Source organism: Delphinus delphis, chromosome 1 (genome assembly GCF_949987515.2).
Source record: "Delphinus delphis chromosome 1, mDelDel1.2, whole genome shotgun sequence".
Classification (NCBI taxonomy): Eukaryota; Metazoa; Chordata; class Mammalia; order Artiodactyla; family Delphinidae; genus Delphinus; species Delphinus delphis.
In genome coordinates this window covers 48564154-48585312 of record NC_082683.1, presented here as the reverse complement: position 1 = coordinate 48585312, position 21159 = coordinate 48564154, and the positions used below count along the sequence as shown (strand labels likewise).

At 43.5% G+C, this 21159-nt stretch overlaps 1 long non-coding RNA gene across 1 annotated transcript in view; it reads left to right on the top strand.

Annotated features, from left to right (window-relative positions):
• Positions 1-21159, top strand: part of LOC132420744 (uncharacterized) — a 555761-nt gene that overhangs the window by 344426 nt on the left and 190176 nt on the right. Inside the window, exon 2 of the long non-coding RNA XR_009518424.1 lies at positions 11063-11225. This is a non-coding gene — a long non-coding RNA (uncharacterized lncRNA). The remainder of the gene's footprint in view (positions 1-11062; positions 11226-21159) is intronic.

Below are 21159 nucleotides of genomic sequence, written 5' to 3'. Positions count from 1 at the left end.
GATATCACTTCCTTAGAGAGGCCTGTACAATCACCCTACCTAAAATGAGCACTGCCCTCCCCCCAGTATTCTCTCTTAGCACACTGCTTATCTTACTAGAACATTTCTCAGTCTGTATAATTATTTCATTTCTTTATACACTTGCTTGCTTCTTGCTGCCTTTCCTGCTAGACTTCACACTTCCTGAGGGCAAAGGCCAGGCCTGCCTGGCTCTCACTGCATCCCGAGTGCCTGGTGCAGAGAATCCAAGTCAAAAGTACACAGTACACCAAAGTTGATGTAATTGCCTCTGGATCATCTAAAACCAAATTCTCCACTTGCTTTTGACTTCTGCTGTAAATGTCACTTGCTAATTCACCTTATTTCTTTTTTTTTTTTCGAATAGAAAATAAAACCAGTTTCTAGCTGTGTTGTTAGTAAAATGCTATGATATTTATTTTATACTTTTTTTCATGCTCCTGAATAGGAGAGGTAAAAATTCCCTTTGGTCGCAGAGTTTTTTGATAATCTCTTTCTGAAACTCCTGTTGAGTGCTTTAGGATCTTTTGTGAAAGAAAACTTAAGAATTTATGAGGACTAAATAAAACAGTTGTTTTCAAAGTGTGGTCATCAGAGGGCGCGGGCGGCAGCAGCATCACCTGGGAACTTGTTAGAAATGCAGGCTTTCAGCTGCCACCCTAAACCTACTGATGCAAGCTCTGGGGGTGGGGTCCAGCAGTGAGTGTTTTAACAAGCCCTCCATGTGATTCTGATGCTAGCTAGTTTGAGAACCAGTGAAATAAACTAACTTTTGTCAGAGAGAAGTGGAAAAGTTGCTAAGTTCTATGAATCTTTATGCAGGTCAATAGTTTAAAAGCATGTAATTAACATCTACTGTATGCCAGGAATTGCCTGGGGTGCCTGGGATTCAGAATTAAACCAGAGAGGGCCTGATGTGGAGAGAATGGCAAGTAAACAGTCTATTGCAATATATTATTTTGCCTGTTGGGATGGAGGAAAGCAGAAAGAGCTGAGAAGCGGGTGGGCAGGACTCCTTCAGCTGAGAATCTTTGAGAGTAGCATAGGATAAGGGTACAAAAGTGTGCGCTTCAGAGACAACTGCCCTGAGTTTAAGCCAACGTCCATTATTTACCAGCTGTGTGATCCTGAGTAAGTTACTTAACCTCTCTGTGCTTCAGTTTCCTAGCTTAAAAATGCAAGTGATAATACTAATAGTAACCTACTTCATAGGGTTGTTGTGCTGATTAAATGAGTTAATAAGTGAAAAGCACTTCAGTGCCTGGTTCATTGTGAGTATTCAATAAGTATTCATTAGACATTTCAACATCATCTGCTTGCAAGCAAAGGCTATCAGATGTACCTAATCATTAGGGCGGTGAGTGAGGGGAGGTTATTTAGGGAAGGTCTCCACTGTAATTGTTGGCAGATCTTGCTACTCAAGGTGGGATCCCTTCACCAGCAGCGTCAGCAGCATTTGTGGGCTTGCTACGAATGCAGAATCTCAGGCCCCACTCCCGACCTCCTGAATCACAACCTGCCTTTTAACAAGATCCCCAAGTAATTTTTTTTTTAAATTCATTTATTTTATTTATTTATTTTTGGCTGTGTTGGGTCTTTGCTGCTGCGCGCGGGCTTTCTCTAGTTGCGGAGAGCGGGGTCTACTCTTCGTTGCGGTGCGTGGGTTTTTCATTGCGGTGGCTTCTCTTGTTGCGGAGTGCGGGCTCTAGGTGCGCGGGCTTCAGTAGTTGTGGCTCACGGGCTCTAGAGTGCAGGCTCAGTAGTTGTGGCGCACGGGCTTAGTTGCTCCGCGGCATGTGGGATCTTCCCGGACCAGGGCTCGGACCTGTGTGCCCTGCATTGGCAGGCGGATTCTTAACCACTGTGCCACCAGGGAAGTCCCCCTAAGTAATTTTTATTTATTTATTTTTTATTGCGGTACGCGGGCCTCACTGTTGTGGCCTCTCCCGTTGCGGAGCACAGGCTCCGGGCGCGCAGGCTCAGCGGCCATGGCTCACGGGCCCAGCCGCTCCGCGGCATGTGGGATCTTCCTGGACCAGGGCACGAACCCGTGTCCCCTGCATCGGCAGGTGGACTCTCAACCACTGCGCCACCAGGGAAGCCCTAAGAAATTTTTTTAAAGCAGTTTTTAAAAATGGAGAAACACCGGTGTAGAAGAGTGGTTCTGAGCCCCGGCTGCACATACCCAAAGAGGGGATATACAGGCAAAGGCACTGACTCCTGGGACAGAAACGCCTACAGATCTGTGTTGTGCGACAGGAAGTGGTGGCGGGGAGAGGAGGTGTACACGAGCATGGCCATGGCCGGAGGGTTGGACCTCATCCATGGGCAGGTTTGCAGCAGTGAGGCCAGGGCTGTGGTGCCTTTTTATTTGAGAAGCTCAACATGGGGACCCTGCAAAGGCTAGAGGAAGGAGGACCATAAAACTGCCCTGCTTCCCTGGTGGTGCAGTGGTTGAGAGTGCGCCTGCCAATGCAGGGGACTCGGGTTTGTGCCCCGGTCTAGGAAGATCTCACATGCCGCGGAGCGGCTGGGCCCGTGAGCCATGACCGCTGAGCCTGCGCGTCCAGAGCCTGTGCTCCGCAACGGGAGAAACCACAGCAGTGAGAGGCCCTAGTACTGCAAAACAAACAAACAAAAAAACTGCCCTGAAAGAAACGATGAGACTCGGAGGCAGTGAAGGTGGAGAAGAAATGAGGTTGAGGGTTATGAGAAGATGACGCAGGCAGGTAGGACTGAGCATGGGAAATGAAGGCAGAGGAGTCAAGCGTGACTCAGGCTCTGAACTCACGTGACTAAGTTTAAAAAGCTGCTCTTTGGAAGTTTTTCTTCCTAACTCCTTTCCAGGGTTTCTCTCTAGTTCAGTTTCCCAAAGACTGTCCAGTGCAGAACCTTCTATTCCTAGCCACCTAGGGATTTCTTGCAACACATTCAACAAGCATTTGGCATTGCCTCCTGCCACAGGAGGGTTTGGGACAAAATGTCCTGTTAGATCCCAGGAATGATGGTGGGATCCTTCCATCTTTGTCTCATGTCTCCAGCCGTCTGTTCAATTATAGCAAAACTTCAGTTCCCCAGGCCCCTTACAGAATGAATCATCTCATGTAAGCAAAGTTTTCATGGAGCTGAGGACTAATCTTTAATGTGTGGGAAAATTTTATTTAAAATATTATACTGTTTTTGAGGGTATATTTTAATGCATTCGTTTTCATACTCTTTCTTAAAGCAGTGGGGCCTTTTTTTTCAAGTAGAGTTATAGAATCTCAGTATATAAAACAGAATAAAGAGTTACTTTAAAGAAGGAGCAGGCCAAGCCCCTGGCACGTGCTTTCTAATTTCTCCATAATTTCTTTCCTGAGAGTCCTTCACGCATACCTTGGACCCTGTCAAACAGTTTGAACACCTTTGTTTTAAAATGAGCTTATTCTCTACTGATTTCTTAAACAAAAGAATCAAGTGTAATGTTTTTGTATGACTGGGGACTTTGTCTTCAATAGCATTAATGTGACATGATTGAGTTGGTACAGATAACTTCCACTGCAAGTGATAGGAATCTGACTGTAACACCGGCAAAATGATGAATTTATTGCCACATGTAACTGGGAAGACTTGAGTGATGGCTGTATATCTGGCCTGGCTGCGCTAAAATGCCTCCATCAGGGTTCGTCCTCTCTCTTCATCTATCGATTTCGACCTCTCTCTGTTTCTAAATGTGTCAACATTTAGCAATATTCGCTCCTGCCAAAGGGAGCTCCAGACTTCCTGCAAACAAGATAATTTTGTTAGACTCAGGTAAAATCCTTATACGTCTCGGAACAGAAACCCTCTTCCTCAATATCCGTGTAGCAGTTCTTGTGGGAGTGCTCAATTACCCTGCCTGGGTCACATGCTGACCTGTAAGGCCAGTGGTCAGGTAAGTCATCGTGATTGACAGTTGTTCTAGAATCCCATAGGATGGGCCAGCTATAAAAAGGATGCTGGGCAGATGACAGACAGCAATATAAGTCTACTACTGTGCTGTAGGCTCCTTTAAAAAAAATACTGACTTCGTACTGGGTCCTGTGGCAGAGACCAAGGATGAAACAGAAGACCACCCAGAATTGAGCAAGCAAGGCATACGCATAAAGCAGAGACTGTTATAATGTGATGAGTTGTGTCTGAGGGGAACACATAAAGTGTTCTGGGAGAAATGCTCTGGACTGAACAGATGAACAGTAAACTGTGCTGGAGGAAATCGGGAAGGACTTCACCCAGGAGGCGATATTTGATGGCATTTGCGGGGTGGAGGAGAAAAGTGATCTCAGGTGGAAGGAACGGAACATGGAAAAGTAGGGAAGTATGAAAGAGGTTGGGGCAGTCGGAGGTGAAAAGCTGGAGCTATAGACCTGGCAGCAGAAGTGACTCTCTTCCCTCAGTTTACCCGTACGCTCCCTTCCCCATTCACCCCTTGCTGGTGTTCCTCCCTGGTCCTGAGAGTGGTGTTACTTTCTCAAGAGCTGGAGAGATGGTGTGTCAGTCCATGGCTACTGTCCAGCCTCTCCTCCCCCAGACTGCAGACCTGCTCTGGCCCCCAGCTCCCCGATCCTCAGGGCAGCACCATCCCCTGCTTTAGTTACCATTTACCCCTCCTCCCCTGACCACGAGATCCAGACCATTCTTCCTGCACTCCATCTCTTCTTCTTTTATGTGTTCTGTTTTTCCTCTTGTTGCTTCCACACTTTTCAACCTTCTTACGTAAAGAAAGAACACCAATTTTAAAGACCATCACGCCAGTCAGAACATTTCTTTACTCCAGTGAATTTTTGCAACCTGGGCTCCCCATTACAATAACCTGGAAAGCTTGTAAAATTTTTCTAATGTACAGGTTCTACCCCCAGAGACTGATTTACTAGGTCAGGTGGAACCTGATCATCAGTGATTTGTGAAGTTCCCCAGGTGACTCAAATATGCAATTTGAGAACCACTGCTTCACTCTACGTGCACAGTGCCCCATGCACTCACAGGAGCTGTGGAACATTCTCACAGAAGCCTCTCTGTGGCTCCCCTGCCTAAAGATCCTGCTACAGCAGAAGCCTGGTCCCTTGATGGTCACCAAGACTTTACTGTAGTTAGGTTTAATAAGCTAGTCCCAGTCTTGTTATGCTATGGTCTTGTTCATAAAAAATTATGTTTTAGCCTTCCGGACATCTAATTTTGCAAATCAGTGTCAGGTACAGAAAAGATACTGTCACTAGAGAGCAAGGCATTCAGTAATTTTAAAGGTCAAAGACCCACGTGGAAATTAGCTTTCAGCTATTGAAATACATTGACTTACACACAACAGAAAATGTGGTCTCAGGGCACACTGGGTATTTACACATCTGTAAATTAGTCCATTAGTTATATGGATCCTGATATCTCAAGTACTCACTGATGATGCTGGTAGTATGGTGAGAAACACTCGTAAATGAAGAAAGGGATTCTGTTTAAAGGCTACTATAATAATAGCTCTCGTTGACAGAGCGTCTACTTTATGACAGGCACTGCACTGCAAGGTGTGTTTACCCCAAATCCTCACAACAGCCCTGCAAATAGGAAACTCAGGCTTATTAAAAAAGGGAATTTACCTACGATAATACAGTTACAAGTGAAAGAGCTAGGATTCCATGCCAGACCATCTGAGCAAAAAAACGCTCCCATCTGCGCCACACGTTCCTGATCGGTTCCTGACCGTCAATGACAACAGTGTGCTGGGGGTATGCTGTGTGTGACCCGGCATCCCGGGAGCAGGGCTATCTCCAGTGCAGGGGAATCTGTCCCCAGAACCCTTGCCCACACTGTGTATTATTTTTTAAAAGAGTATTATTGATTTGACCAATGGAATATGATGGCTCATGTTAATTTTTTTCAGATGTTGGTTCTGATCAATTTCCTTAATTTTGAATGATCTGATTCAAGTACGTTGTATTGAAAGTAATTCAGAGGGCAAGGATGCCGTTGGTTTGTTTCTTTGAACTATTAACCTAGGAAGGGGAAAAGAATGGCCAGATTTCGAGCACTGATTTTAGTATTTATCGACATACCAGTCATCAAGGTGGAGAAGTAGAAATTTCCGGTCACCCTCACCAAAAGATTACAAAGCATGTTTTGTTTGTTTCATTCAGTTGGTCAAAAATTGTGTCTCCTAACTGTTCTGCATCCGGGGATAAAACTGAGCTCACTAGCAAAATGTCTGTTTTGATAAATCAGGAACCAAAAGACCAAAACTAATGACTTCCACAGTGGAAGGTGCCCTGGGAAATATAATATAGAATAGTGGAATCAGGGGCTTGTTTACCACGATACTGTGTATCCATCTGATGGGGAGTATAAATAGTTTTCTTTGCACGAAGGGACCCAGGGAATAGTGAATCAGGGAATAATTGACTTGTCTTGGTTTGTTTGTGAATGTGCATTTTTATCTGATGGCAAATATACTGTTGGCCTTTGAGTCAGTCGCCCACTGTAAAATTTCCTCAGCATCGTGTGCGCTATGATAGCATGCCCATCCCCCCCAAAACACACCAGTTTGAAATTAATTTGAAATTAACAGTAATCAACCAATGTTGTATTTGGGGCCCTATGTGAAAGCCACCTACTGCAGCTGACTGCCATCTGGCAGGCAAGAAGTGATTTGCAATATAATTTAAATGAAGAGTTGGTTTCCTTTTGCATTTAGAGCACACCAGTATGGAAAACTGATTGTCAGCCACTCTGGTGATGTGCATCAACTTGGCTATTCACTCAGAAAATGAAGTTTCCTGAGACACTGGCACATTTAATTTATTTTTTTTCGCTGTGAAGTTAACTTCAGCTTGTTAAATACAATGATGATCCAAACCACAGAAAAGCCAACACCATTCATTTTAATGCTCATACTGTAGTGGAGAGAGATTATATTCATTTGGGAGTTTTTCCCTTTTAATAGAATGTTTCCTTGCCCCTCTCCTCATGAGTTAATTATTATTTTCCTTCCGTAATGCTCTACTTATATCTGAGCAGCCAGTGTGTCTATTAATGTCTTGAGTTTATGAATTGCTGGTGGATCTATCGTTTTGCCGTGTCTATCACTAAAATATCAATACCTTGGCAGTGTGGTGAGTGAAGATGCAGGTGATAGAGATGCTATGGGTCGCTTTACAGAACCTTCTCACCTATTTTTATAAAACATTTACTTTTAGCAGAGTTTCTTTTCTATGCTTTGATTGGGAGATTGAGTGACTTTTCAGTGAATTATAAAGTAGTGAGTTAAGAATTTGGTAACTTTCCCTTGTTTAGCATTCAGGGGTTTTTTGTTTGTCTTAAGATTTTTTTAACTTTTTTAAATTAAAAAAAATTTAATTTTTATTGAAATATAGTTGATTTACAGTGTTGTATTAGTTTCAGGAGTACAACAAATATATATCTAATTTTTTTATATATATATTCTTTTTTAGATTCTTTTCCATTTTAGGTTATTACAAGATATTACAAGATATTAAGAGCCTCAATATCTTGTAATAACCTTGTGTCTTGTTCCTTGTGCTATATAGTAGGTCCTTGTTGGTTATCTCTTTTATATATAGTAGTGTATATATTTTAATCCCAAACTCCTAATTTATCCCCCCTCCTTTCCCTTTGGTAACCATAAGTTTGTTTTCTATGTCTGTGAGTTTATTTGTGCTTTGTAAATAAATTCATTTGTATCATTTATTGTTTTTTACATTTTTAATTCATCTATTTCTTAATTTAATAGACACAGAGCAGCCAGTTATGCAAGTAGTGTGCTAAGTACTGGGGATTAAAAATAACTAAAGCAGGCTTCCCTGGTGGTACGGTGGTTAAGAATCCGCTTGCCAATGCCGGGGACCCAGGTTCATAGGCCTGGTCCAGGAAGATCCCACATGCCGCAGAGCAACTAAGCCCGTGCGCCACAGCTACTGAGCCTGCGCTCTAGAGCTCAGAGCCACAACTACTGAGCACGTGAATCCCACACGCCTAGAGCCCATGCTCCACAACAAGAGAAGCTACCGCAATGAGAAGCACACGCACCGCAACACAGTAGCCTCTGCTCACCACTGCTAGAGAAAGCCCACGCACAGCAACAAAGACCCAACGCAGCCAAAAATAAATAAATACATTTATAAAAATAAATAAATAAGGCATCTTCCAGGAGCGCATAGTTCTGAGCAGGACTGACAACAAGGAATTGTAGCACAGTAAGATGAGTGGTACAGGTGAGCTGGGCATATGATAATAGAGGGTGGGATGGAAGGAGCTCTCTCTCTGCAGAGGGGGCTATCAAGGGAGGCTTTACAGAGTAGGAGATGCTAGAGCAAGATCCCAGTGACCTGGGCCTTGAGTTCTTGAAGTTGGCAGTGAAATGATGGGTGAGGGTGGGAAAAGGCAGTACAGGCAGAGGGAACAGCAAATTCGAGGTGGTGACTGGGAGCCTTTTATTGGAAACCAGCTACCTGCTATTTAAATAACAATCATAGGAGCTGATATTTAAGTGCTCACCGTATGTCACACACTGTTTCAGATTCTTATATCTGCAAACTCAGTTAAGCCTTATAATGGCTCTTTGAAGTTGGTATTATCAGCATCCCCTTTACAAATCCAAATCAATGCCTGGAGAGATTTGGTAATTTGCTAAATATCACACAGCTGATAGGATCAGGACCAAGACTGGAACCCATGTTCTTTGACTCCAAAGCCTACAAGCTTAAGTATTATGCTCATGGCCTCATTGCCCTGTAGGACCTTCATTCCAGCTTTGCAGATAAGGCATGCTAATAGTGACTGACAGTCAGGACTGTCTAAGGGGGATAATAACAGTACCTATCTGTCACCTGTGGGGAGGATTAAGTGAGGTATAGAAAGTGTTTAGAACAGTGCCTGGTACATAGGAAAGCATTTTTAAACTAGTATTTTTTTTTTTTTTTTTTTTTTTTGCGGGCCTCTCACTGCTGAGAGGGTACGGGCCTCTCTTTTTTGCGGGTACGCGGGCCTCTCACTGCTGTGGCCTCTCCCATTGTGGAGCACAGGCTCCAGACACGCAGGCCCAGCGGCCATGGCTCACGGGCCCAGCCACTCCGCGGCATGTGGGATCCTCCCGGACCGGGGCACGAACCCGTGTCCCCTGCATCAGCAGGCAGACTCTCAACCACTGCGCCACCAGGGAAACCCTAAACTAGTATTATTTAAACTAGTATTATGATTTAAACTAGTATTTTAAACTAGTATAATAATACCAACTTCAAAGTATTATTAAAAGTAGTAGAGCCCAATAAACAGGAATTCAATAGTACTCAGGGATTAAACCACTTAGGGAAGAGATATGGGAACATATGTATATATATAACTGATTCATTTTGTTGTAAAGCAGAAACCAACACACCATTGTAAAGCAATTATACTCCAATAAAGATGTTAAAAAAATAAAAACCACTTAGGGGTAGTTTACTGCAGAGGTCATTATTCAAGAGACGCTGTGGAGTTGGTGACATTTGATATAAACTTGGATGGTTTAATGGTAGAATTCCTATAGGTAGGACTTGGGGACAGGGAAGTATTTCAGCAAGAGAGAACGGAATGCAGACATGCAAGCAGACTGGAAAATTCCATCATGCTTGAGAAAAGTGAATAAACTAATCTTCTGAAAGCAGAGGGTCTGTAAAGAGAAACGGAGAATAAAATCAAACAGGTAGTTAGAAATTGCTTATAACTAATGACGTTTGTTGAATGTTTGGCACTGTTTATATTTTGTATTATTGAGTCATCGTAAGCATTTTCCCGGGATTATAGACTCATTGTTTTCATTTGAAGAAAATGAGGTTCAGAGAGGTTACATAATTTGCTTGCCATCATCCAGCTAAAAAGTGGTAGAACTTGAACTCAAACCCAAGTCTATGGGTTGGGTTCTTAAGTCTATGGGTAACTTAAAGTAGCATGTTCATTTGACTACCCCATGCTTTCATCTTTGTAGCTTTGACCTTTCTACACATCATGAATATTGATAGAATAATTTTTCTAGTGAAAAGGGTAGGAGAAAAAAGTAAGAATAATGTGTCAACGTGTTCTTCTTAGAATTTTGCTTATCATCCACTATAGCCCAACATTTCCCCACGTAATAGGCTGTGTCTACTTCTATTAAGATGGAAAGAACTGGTCTCCCTGATTCCGTTGACACATACCCCAGCTCCGGTTTCCTATTTGTGTGTCCCTCTTACAACAGGTACCTCCTAGAATAAGAGCTAATGGTTAAAGTTTGGGTGTTGAAGTACTGTCAGGTGCCAGGCTAGAAGCCCAGCCCCACCCTTCATAGCTGTGGTCAAGAGCAAGATACTTACTTTCTCTATGTTTGTTTCCTTATCTATTTAATGATGACAGTATAGTACCTATGTCAGTGGGTAACTGCTGGAAATAAATGGATTATTCCATATAAAGACTAAAAACTGCTATTAAAATGCTATGATCGTTCATTATATATTAGCATTATTGTTGTCATTATTATGCCTTATATCTTGTGTCTCACCAAATAAAGACCTATGACCAGCTCTTTTGGGGAGGACTTTCCCATAGTTGTCTTTTCATGTATTGCTGAAGAGATTGTAAAATTGCACAGCCTTTGTAGATGGTAATTTGACAATATCTATCAAATATTATAATACATGTTTTCTTTACCCAGTAATTCCACTTCTAGGTGTTTATCCTACAGATAGATTCATAGAAGTGAGAAATGTGGAATTTGTACATTTTGCATTTTAACCTGTGTATGTATAACCTAGTCCAACTTTTTAAAATACAGATTGATGACTATGCTATGCTCCACGTAGTCTAACACAACACTTGGCACAGAGACACTGACAAATGCCCTCTTGTTTAGCCTGGTACAATTCCTTCGGATCCCTGTGCCCCAAGCCCACCTACACGCACCGCGTACACTTTAGATGTTGCTTCATCCTGAGCCACTCAACTCTAAACACCGTTGTGACTGCTAACTCCGGTTTGCTTTCAAAATTGACACATACTTCTTTCATTATAGCGATGTCCTTGGCTTCTCTCCATGACTGTTCCTGACTTGTGGCTCCGGCAATCTTGGGAAAACATCATCCCGTTTCTTGGATCCAGATCCTGGGGCCTCCATTTCCCCAGCATTACCCCCACCCAGCCTGGACGCATTGACCCAAGCGTTTCCTAGGACACATGTAAGTAAAATACTTGACTCTTCCATGATAATAGTTTAAATCGTCCCCTCCCCTCCACTGCACACTCCACTTTGGAGCATGATTTTGTTTCTCTCGGATGCCGTTCCTATTCTCTCCCTTTCTGGAGCTAACTGCCTGTCCTGAAGTTTATACCCTCAGGTTTAGTATTTGTTTAATCAGTAATTATCCAAGGAGCCGGTAGGCAGTAGAATCTGAGAACTGAAAGGCAGAAGGCTTTGTTCTCCTCCTGTGTGGTTCCATTCAGGTTACTTGTCTCTGACTTAGACTGGAGACTAAATGGATTAAAATAAAACCAATTTAAGTGAAAAGAAGAAACGTTCACAGACACAGAAATAGAGATTCCTGCTATCTTGGCTGCCTAGAAGATCTGCAGGCCTCACCAAGGAATTTAAAAAGTAATGTTTCTTATCATAAGTGACAGAAATACGCTACTTTCTGCATCAGTAGATATGAAGATTAAAGGGTCTGACCGTGTTAAACAATTTCGCACGGCACCAGGCACCCTGGGCTCTGCTCTCTGCCTTATTACCCTTCATCCTGTGGCTATTTCAGGCCCAATTTAAGAATACAATGCGGTCTGGCTTTGCAAATTGACATCCTTTAATTTAAACTGTCTTGTGGGAGAATTAAGAAATTATGGAACAATTATATGCCTTGAGTTGAAAGCTGGATGGCATCCCGAGATCCTTGTACATCAGCCATTTGAATTGATTAAGTCACATAATTGAATTACACCTTTGCCCCCCATAATATCTTGTGGCAAATATGTTGGTATTTCGTTCTGGGAAAATGCTTCCATAAAAGTAAATAGGGGTTGGGGTTGGAGATTGACCTGGGTGTCAAAGGAAACCTAGGGGCAGGGTGGGATGACATTTTGAGATTTCGTGCGGGGAGGTTGATTAGCAGAGCAAGTGTTCCCTTTGAAGTTTAAATGGAAGTTTGCAGATCAAAACTCTGTACATGATACACGGGGAAGTATGCTTTCCCCAGTCTCCCTCTGCGTTGTCCTTCAACCTTCAGCTTAAGCGTGTATTGCTCATTCTCAAGGCTTCTTTTAACATCTCCCATGAACAAAGATGCTGGGTTTGGTATAGCTTCCTTTGTCCCCCATGTTTTCCCATATACCCTTCCATCAGAGCACCTCCCACAGTGATGACAAGTCTCCTTTACCAGGCCATGTGGCTGAGCAGGGAACTGTGTCCAACTTGCGTAGCATGGTTGTAGCGCTCAGTCAGTATCTGTTGAATGAGGCTTTATTTGGAAGCTTCAGTGGTTAGGTTGTAAACTCAGTCTTCTTTTGTAGTATGGAAATCAGAAGGATGTGGAATCTGATAGTAATTTTTAAAGCATTGTTCTTAAGTAGGGTTTTTTTTGCCCCCACTTTTGTCATTCGACCCTTTTGTCAAGGATTTCTTAAACACCAACTCTGTCCATTTAACAAATGTTTATTAGGCACTTATTATATCAAAAAGCTAAGGTAGGTGCTGAGGGGGAAAAATGGCCAAAAATTATTCCCTGTTCTTTCGAGGAGCTCAAAATCCTATTGGGAATTGGAGAGGTTGGTGTGGGAAATAGGCTAATAGCCTTGGTGACTGAAGGAGCAAGCAGGCTGCTGTTGAGTGGTCCAGGACTATGAAAGGGGGTGATGGTAAATTCCATTTTACTCCCCTCTGAAGCTTGTTCTGCCCTTGTTCTGCCCTGCCCCCCCCCCCCCACATCATCCATTTTGGAACCGAGCAGAGAAGGAAACTCTTGGACGAATGGCCCGTGGTCAGGCAGAATGTGTGCCTTTCATCTGAAAACTCCTCCAAGGAAGAGAGCTTTTAAAGCACTGTTCTGCCCCACCTCCTTTCCCCACCGCCCCCAGCTTCCAGCTCTCCATCCTCTCGTGCAGCCTTCTGGGTCTTCGTATTCTTTGTCTATTCCGTGCAGCACAAGAACCTCTCTCTTTTTAAAAGCTCTTTACCTTTTCTTTACCTTTATCAAAAAAAAAACACTCTTGGAGCTTTAAAACCCAACTACAGCTGAATATATTTGTGTGGAAGGGATTAATCAAGTCTGTCAAACATTGAGCTGTGAAACCTTTAATATTTCTAAAAGGTTTATCACATGCATCATTGAGAATAATCTTTCTATTTTGTAAAAAAAAAAAAGTTAAATGCTCACTGTAAAATATTGTGATGAGCACAGTGGGTGACAGGCTCAAGCAGGGCCCATTTGTGATACTGGAGTGGAGTTTCTGGTAAAACCTTTCTCTGACATCACTCCCCTAGAGACCACCCATCATCTACCCCTCATCTATGTGTATGAATGTTTTATATTGTGGAATTCTAGAACCTTGGTGCTCAAAGGGAAAGGAAAGAAGGAGAAAGGGACTGGTCTTTGTGGAGTGCCTGCTTTGTGCCGGCTGTCGTGTCTGTGTGCTTTGAGTGTTGTCACGTGGTCATTTTCACAACTGCCTTTATAGCAGGCAGTATCACCACTGATTTATAGACAAGGAAACTAAGATTCAAAAGGCGAAGCGATTTTCACACGATCATGCAAATACTCATTTGCAGACCTGGGACTTGACCCTAAACTAAGCCTCTCTAATTCTCTCACTCTGTTTATGTGGCATAAGCTTGGCAAATGCTTAATACAAAGTAGGCACACACGAGAGGGTCCCCAAAGTTGCTTTTTAATGAAGAATCTTTGTTCTACAGACAGAGAGACAGTGTAGATTATTGGGCATGATTCTGAGAATCAGAGGTGTTAGATTTTAAGATGTTTAATCCAGAAGTGGTGGTAGTTTCCTTAGAGTAGGGAGAGAGCCATTCAGGGCTTTTTATTAAAACAGCTAATACGAACAGCTATTTATTTATAAAGTGCTTTTACGGGCACAACCTGATTTAATCTACTGTGTAGGTTTGTGATGTCACATCAGCATTTTTGCCATTTTACAGATGGGAGAACTGAGGGCCAAAGACATGGTTAGTCCTGCCTAGGTCACTCAGCTAGAAGCAACTCAGTTGATGCTCCAACTTTGTTTTTCTGGTGCCAAAGCCACAATCTCAGCACTATACTGTACCATTTTTAAAGCATTTGATTATTATTCCTAAGAATGCAAAAAATAAAGTTTTAAAAAGAAAAGCATGAAAAGACCTTAGAGACCCATCAGTCTTGTTTTCCAGATTTGACAGCAGAGGCACAGACACTGAAAATAGTATAAAAGAGGCCCAAGCAATGTGTTATGATAACATTGAAGAAAGGTGAATGTATTCATATGGAGTGTAAAACCAGGGAGGGCTGCCCTGAGGTGGTGACCCTTGATAATGTCCTAAAATGAGGAGGATTTAAATAGAGGGTGAAAATTCAACAAATGATGCTAAAATGGAAGAAAGGAATGATTGTGTGGCAAAATGACAATATGGTGGACCCATGGGCAGAGCCCCTTCAAGAAAGCTCGAGTTTGTTGTTTCAGTATAATTAGTTGTGTAACTTGCATTGCCAGAGTGCCACCATAGCACCACACACACCTGCCAGCCAGGCAGTGTCTTCCTCATGACTCCACTTCATGCCCCAGCTTTGCATCAGAGCAAGCGACCAAAAGAAAGGCCCTGAGGTTGGGATCATTTGAAATTTCAAACTCACCTTGTCTGTGAGTGGACCTTTTTGTGTTTACCTGTCTGTGTCATATTGGGAGGAAAAACAGATACAAGACTTAGAAGGAGGCAGAGCTTTCTGCTCCCAGGTTACTGTGAAGACAACAGGCCCATTTCTGGAACTCTTTTGGGTGGGCGAGATGTATCCCCAGTTTACATTTAGCAAACTGTAATTAGCATCAGCTGGAGAAGAGAAACAACTGTGTTGGGAAATACCATTTTCCTCTGCACAACAGCCTCTGTCCCTAAGGGTGGTCCCCAGCATTGGGTTTTTCTTGATAGGAGGCAGTGTACAGATGCCCTGTGTAGCTGAAATGGGGTTATTCTGGGGGTGAAGCTCTTTACATAGAGACCAGATGCTGATCCACTTCAGCTGGCAGAGTGTACCTTGCTTACATATCAGCCAGTTGGAATTGTGAGGTTTTTGTATGTTTTCATTCATTCCTTGAACACACATGAACCCACACCCAGGTAAACCTTACTAGATGCTGAACAGTAGGTTAGATGCTAGGGACTACAGATCACCCATGCCTCTGTGAAAAGCCATGCTGGTCAAAAGCAGATTAGTGGACGGATACACAAAGAACCAGCTGAGGCTTTTTGGTTTGGGGACTACTAAGTAAATCAGACACTCCCTGTGGATTAGTTAGGATAAGCAATGCTAGCTGCATTAACCATAACCCCTCCCAGCCTAGATGAACACAGAGTCCTGTCTTGGCATTCCCTTAAACTCAGTTCCTACTCAAACAAATGCAAGATCATCTGAAAGATTGCCCTTTGCTACCACGTTGAGCGGACCTTCCAGGAAAAATTATCTTCCAGTGTAAAATGGAATTCTACTGGTGAAGATTTAATTAATAAAAATCATCTGGAAGAGCCTGAAATGACTTCATAACTTTTGACCTCAGAATTCCTCTTTCAGTATTCCATCCTAAAAATAGAAATTACAAAGATGTATGAATAAACAAGTTTATTTCCACATTACTTGTGGTTTTGAAAAAGGGAAAACAAAATTTCCCAAAAGGAGGAAAATGCTTCACTAAAGTTTTTCATATTCAAATAAAGTAGTCATTAAATAAAACATTCTAAAGAATTTTTTATTGTTCTTAATGGCATATGGACATGAAGGTAAGCTTCAGGACTTTATGTACAACACAATTCCAATTTTGATGCAAACATATCTCTAGGTGTATAGGCATAGACCCCTAAAAAGGCTGAAGACAAGGCATTAAGATATTAGGAGTGAATTTCTCTGTGTAGTAGGATAAGGAGAGCTTTTATTTCCCTCTTTATATTTTTTCTTCTAAATCTGATATTATGATTGAGAATGCATCACTTTTATGAATATAAAAAAAAATCATTAAAAACAATTTCTAAGTGAAAAGAAGAAGGGCTTTGGATCAGGACTGACTCATGTAGGGGAGATGTCAAGTATCTCAGGAGGGAAGAGCCAAAGGGCATGTGCAAGCCGTGTTCTAGAACTGTGTCAAGTCCAGAGGGGGAACAGTGGGCTGGAGACCAGAGGACATTATAAAAGTCAGGATTTCTGCAAACTAAGGGGCCCACAACTGGGCTAGAGAGCATAACTGTCAACTCTAACTGGTATTCAAAATGGGAAAACTGAACCGAGTAAAAAATTTAAGATTAGGACAGTGGGTTCAAGTCTTGGCTCTACTGCTTACTAGCTGTATGGCTTTGGGCATGTGTCTTAACCACGCTGAACCTCATTTTTAGAATGCAAATAAAACCACATTCTTTATAGTATTGCTGTGACATTAAATGTGACCGTTATTTTCAAATTCCATATGAGGTAAGGGGGCACTTGGGCTGTGATGCTGCACAATACTATATATATGTGTATGGTGTGTGTGTGTATATATACATATATATACACACACACACCATACACATATATATGCCAAGTAGGGCCTGGGGTCAAAATATGAGGGGCTTCAGTGGTTGGACCTATGAACACACTCTCTTCAAATAACTAGAAAACAAGGAGGTAAGGATGGAATTGCGGTGTGGTGTTACTGACAGCATTGACCAACACCTGTTCTTAGCTGTGATCCTTTTGGCCTCTGGGGAAACAGAAGAGACAGAATCTAGCCTGGCTTACAGAAGCTTGGGGCAGATTATCTGTAACACCGTGGAAGCTAAAGCCTGGCGTCTCCCATCGCGTTCAAAGGGGCGCACCTTGGGGTAAAGCCCTTTCCTCATTGCAGCTTTTCATAGTCCTCTCCTGCCTTCATTCCCCACCCTGTCCCTGCCCCCACAGGACCATCACCAGGACCACCTGGAGCCTTAGTCTGAAGGAGTCTCTGTCACTGTGACCCTCACCTGAAATTTGGGGGTGTTCATCCTGGGAAGTCTCCCCCATCTTTTTTTTTTTTTTTTTTTTTTGCCGTACCCGGGCCTCTCACTGTTGCGGCCTCTCCCATTGTGGAGCACAAGCTCCGGACACGCAGGCTCAGCATCCATGGCTCACGGGCCCAGCCGCTCCGCGGCACGTGGGATCTTCCCGGACCGGGGCATGAACCCGTGTCCCCTGCATCGGCAGGTGGACTCTCAACCACTGCGCCACTAGGGAAGCACCCCCCATCTTTTCTTTGCGTGTCCAGCTTGGCATCCAGGCAGTCAAGGCCCACTTCATGTCCAGCCGGCACCTCAACCAGGAGAAAGGTGAAACGTCCTGAATGAAATGTTCTAAGGCATCGTTGGTTCTCACCAGATGATTCTGAGCAAGGGGGCACTTGGGCTGCAACACTGCACCATTCTACAGAATCAAAGGAGAGGAAAGTCAGCCAGCCCCGGAAGCCATGACTTCACCTCTATCTTAGCTCAAGCTGCTGTACCAAAAACACCATAGACCGGGTGGCTTAAACAGCAATTAGTTATTCCTCACAGTTCTGCAGGCTGGGAAGTCCGAGATCAGTGTGCTGGCAGATGCAGTGTCTTGAGGGCCCATTTCCTGGTTTGTAGGCAGCCATCCTTTCCTTGTATCTCACCTGGCAGAGAGAGCAGAGAGAGGAAGCCAGCTGTCCTGTCTCTTCTGTCTTTTTCTTTCTTTTATTTATTTATTTTTGGCTGTGTCAGGTCTTAGGTGTGAGTCGCGGCACACGGGATCTTCTGTTGCGGTGCGCGGTCTTCTCTCTGGTTGTGGCGTGTGGGGATTTTTTTTCTCTCTAGTTGTGGCATGGGGGCTCCAGGGCATGTGGACACTGTAGTTTGCGGCATGCGGGCTCTCTTGTTGAGGCACGCGAGCTCAGTAGTTGTGGTGTGCGGGCTTCGTTGCCCCATGGCATGTGGGATCTTAGTTCCCCAACCAGGGATCAAACCTGAGTCCCCTGCATTGGAAGGTGGATTCTTTACCACTGGACCACCAGGGAAATTCCCTGTCTCTTTTTTTTAAAGGCACTAATCCCATTCATGAGCACTCCACCCTAATGACCTAATGACCACCCAAAGGCCCCACCTCCTAAACCCATCACATTAGGGATTAGGATTTCAACATATCAGTTCTGGGGAGACACAAGCGTGCAGTCCGTATCAGCATCCCTGCTGCTTAAGCAAGGGGTCCTGAATCGTCTTCCCACTTCTGTCTGAAGCCAGTCTAAATCGATGATCACAACCATCTCCTCTGGTGATGAAGACATCTATGTGCCGGATACTGTGCCCAAGCATTGTCACATGTGGTACATCTGTCTTTCATTGTATTGTGTTTCCTCCAGCAAGAAGAGTTTTGTTCTTCTCCTCTGCTGACTGCTTTTTTCCCCCTCCTAGGCGTATCTTTAGTTATATGGCTTCTAAACTGAGCAAAGGTGGGATGGGAATTCCTGAAGGTGCTATGGGATGTGTTATTTTGGGCGTCTACACCCTCTTTCCCTGCATAGTTGAGGGGGACTAGTTTGCTGGGATGCCCTTGAAATTCAGCCCAAAGATTTTCAACTTAACTTAAATGGTGCTCAGTGACTTCTAAGAGAAAAGAGCATGAAGGGAAATTGCTCTGTTTGCAGCTTAGTGACTCCCCCAAATTCTAGGCTGGTCTGTGAGTCATGCTGCCAAGAAACCTGTTGCTGATTATGCTGGATGCCCCATAAATTAATGAGGGCTGGACTTGGAGGTGACAACAATCACTGAGTCTCTGGAACAGGAAATGCAACACTAATACTTATGTTTCAGAAATGTCCTTTTGTCTATATGTTTGGAGGAGAAAGTGCTGTTGAGGATCAATTTCATATTGACTTTAAATTTTTCAATTGACCCAGAGCCCTTTTTATTAAGTAATGTGCACAAAAACATTTCATCCCAGGCCAACTTGATGGCTTGGAGAATTCCCTTCAGAGTACGGCAACCTGGAGAGAATTAGAAAAGCAATTCATTCATTTACTCTTTTATTCATCCTTTAATAAATATTTATTGAGCACCTGCTACGTGCTCAGTTCTGGAAACTACGCTAGACAGTAAGCAAGACCCAATCTGCCCTCAAGGAATCTAAAATCTAATGAGCTTGACAGACACATCGATAAATAAGCCTGGCCTAGTGTGATGTGTTTTGTTAGACGTAAGTGCAGGGTATGTGGAAGTAATGAGGACGGAATCAGAGGCATCCTGTGTACTTGGTGAGTACTTCGCTCTTGTTGATTGAATGAATGAATGAGTGAGTGAGTGAATCAGATGGCCCTCAAGCTGAGATTTGAAGAGAAGTAGAAATGGAAAGAGAGGTAAAGGGCATTTGGGGCTGAGGAAAAGCATGTACCAGGACAGGGGTGTGTGATGTTTTAAACATAGCCCAGCTGTGAAAGGAAGCAGAGGTGGGCTCCAGGGAGTCAAGGACTGGACATAAGGACTTTGGGTGTTGAGCCATCACCTGTGCAAATAGACATTCTCATAGAAGGCAGAGTGGACCCCAGGGGCCTTGCACCCCTTTAGAGGACAGGTCTCACCACACAACAGATTCCTCATCCTGCTACATTATTTTCTGTGTTTAGAGAGTAGATCGTACGTGAAGCAGGTAGTTGCCCATTGGTTCCTTTGGACACTTTCCTGAAGAGGCACAGCCCTAGAACCAAAGTGCCTGCTCTGAGAAAGATCTAGTTTCAAATCCTGGTCCTGCCATCCTACGCTGAGCAGATACCGCTGCTTGCTGCAAAGCCAGCCTCTATCTTCAGTTCTGACTGAATGTTGGGCAAAACAATGTGAAATCTCCCTCTGTTTGCTGCCTTCCTGTACTTTTCTCAGCTCGTCTTTCCCACATTCTTGTTACTGTCTTCCTGTCCATTGGTGTTGCCATCTTGTTTTCTTTTGTTTTAATCTTGTTTGGATCGTCAGGCCAGTCTGGGGAATCTTGAGTATCACTCTTCTGAGCGTGTACCTCTGGGATGTGGTCCCTGGGCTTTGACTTACAGGTTAGAAATTCTGTCGCACTGCCCTGAACTTGATTCAATGGCTGCAGTGGCCGGGCTGATTTATGGCCGTCTCTTTCCATGTTTGATCTTAGCAAACAGACAGCTGTTATAGAGCAGCTTCATTTTACTCACCTGCTGGCATCTTCATGTTTGGTCTAATAGCTTGTTAACTGTTCTGAGGACAGGAACTGCCCTTCCTGGCTACCATGGAGAGATTGGTCTCTATGGAAACCACATCACATCGGGGACCATGCTCATTCTTCAAGGCTTTCCTTCTCCGTTTTTCTCTGGTGGCTTCTGGGTAACCTGTAATGGTTGGAGCCCTGCCTCACCCTGCCAGGAAGCCACTGCTGATTTAAAGCCTCTCAAAGGATCGTAACAAGACACACTGCTTTCCTCTGGCCTTGTTGCTTATTCTCCATCACACTTGGTCCAGGCCTGCAGGGAGCTGTCATCTCCCCTTTATCATCTCTCTTTTTGGCATTCCCCAGGTATTGTTCTCACTCTCTCTCAGAAAGCTTTGACACAGTTTCTCCAGATCTCTTTGCTCATTAATGTCTTGCAACAATCCCTCTGAATCCTGGCATTCAACATATTCTTTTTTCCCTCATTTCTTTTTGTTTATACTCCTTTACTCATCTTTTCAGAAATGACTCCCAAGCTGTTTGGTCTTCATCTGTACCAAAGAGATTTGTGTCAAAGAGACTCATGTAGACTGTTCAGTTATAATATATGAAGAAAGAACTGAATTATGTGTAATAGAGGACTCTAGAGTGTTCGTTCTGCTGATGGCATTCAGGGTTCAACAATAATACTACTAGTAATTGTGAGTGTTTATGTAGAGCTGGCTATGCGCCAGGCATT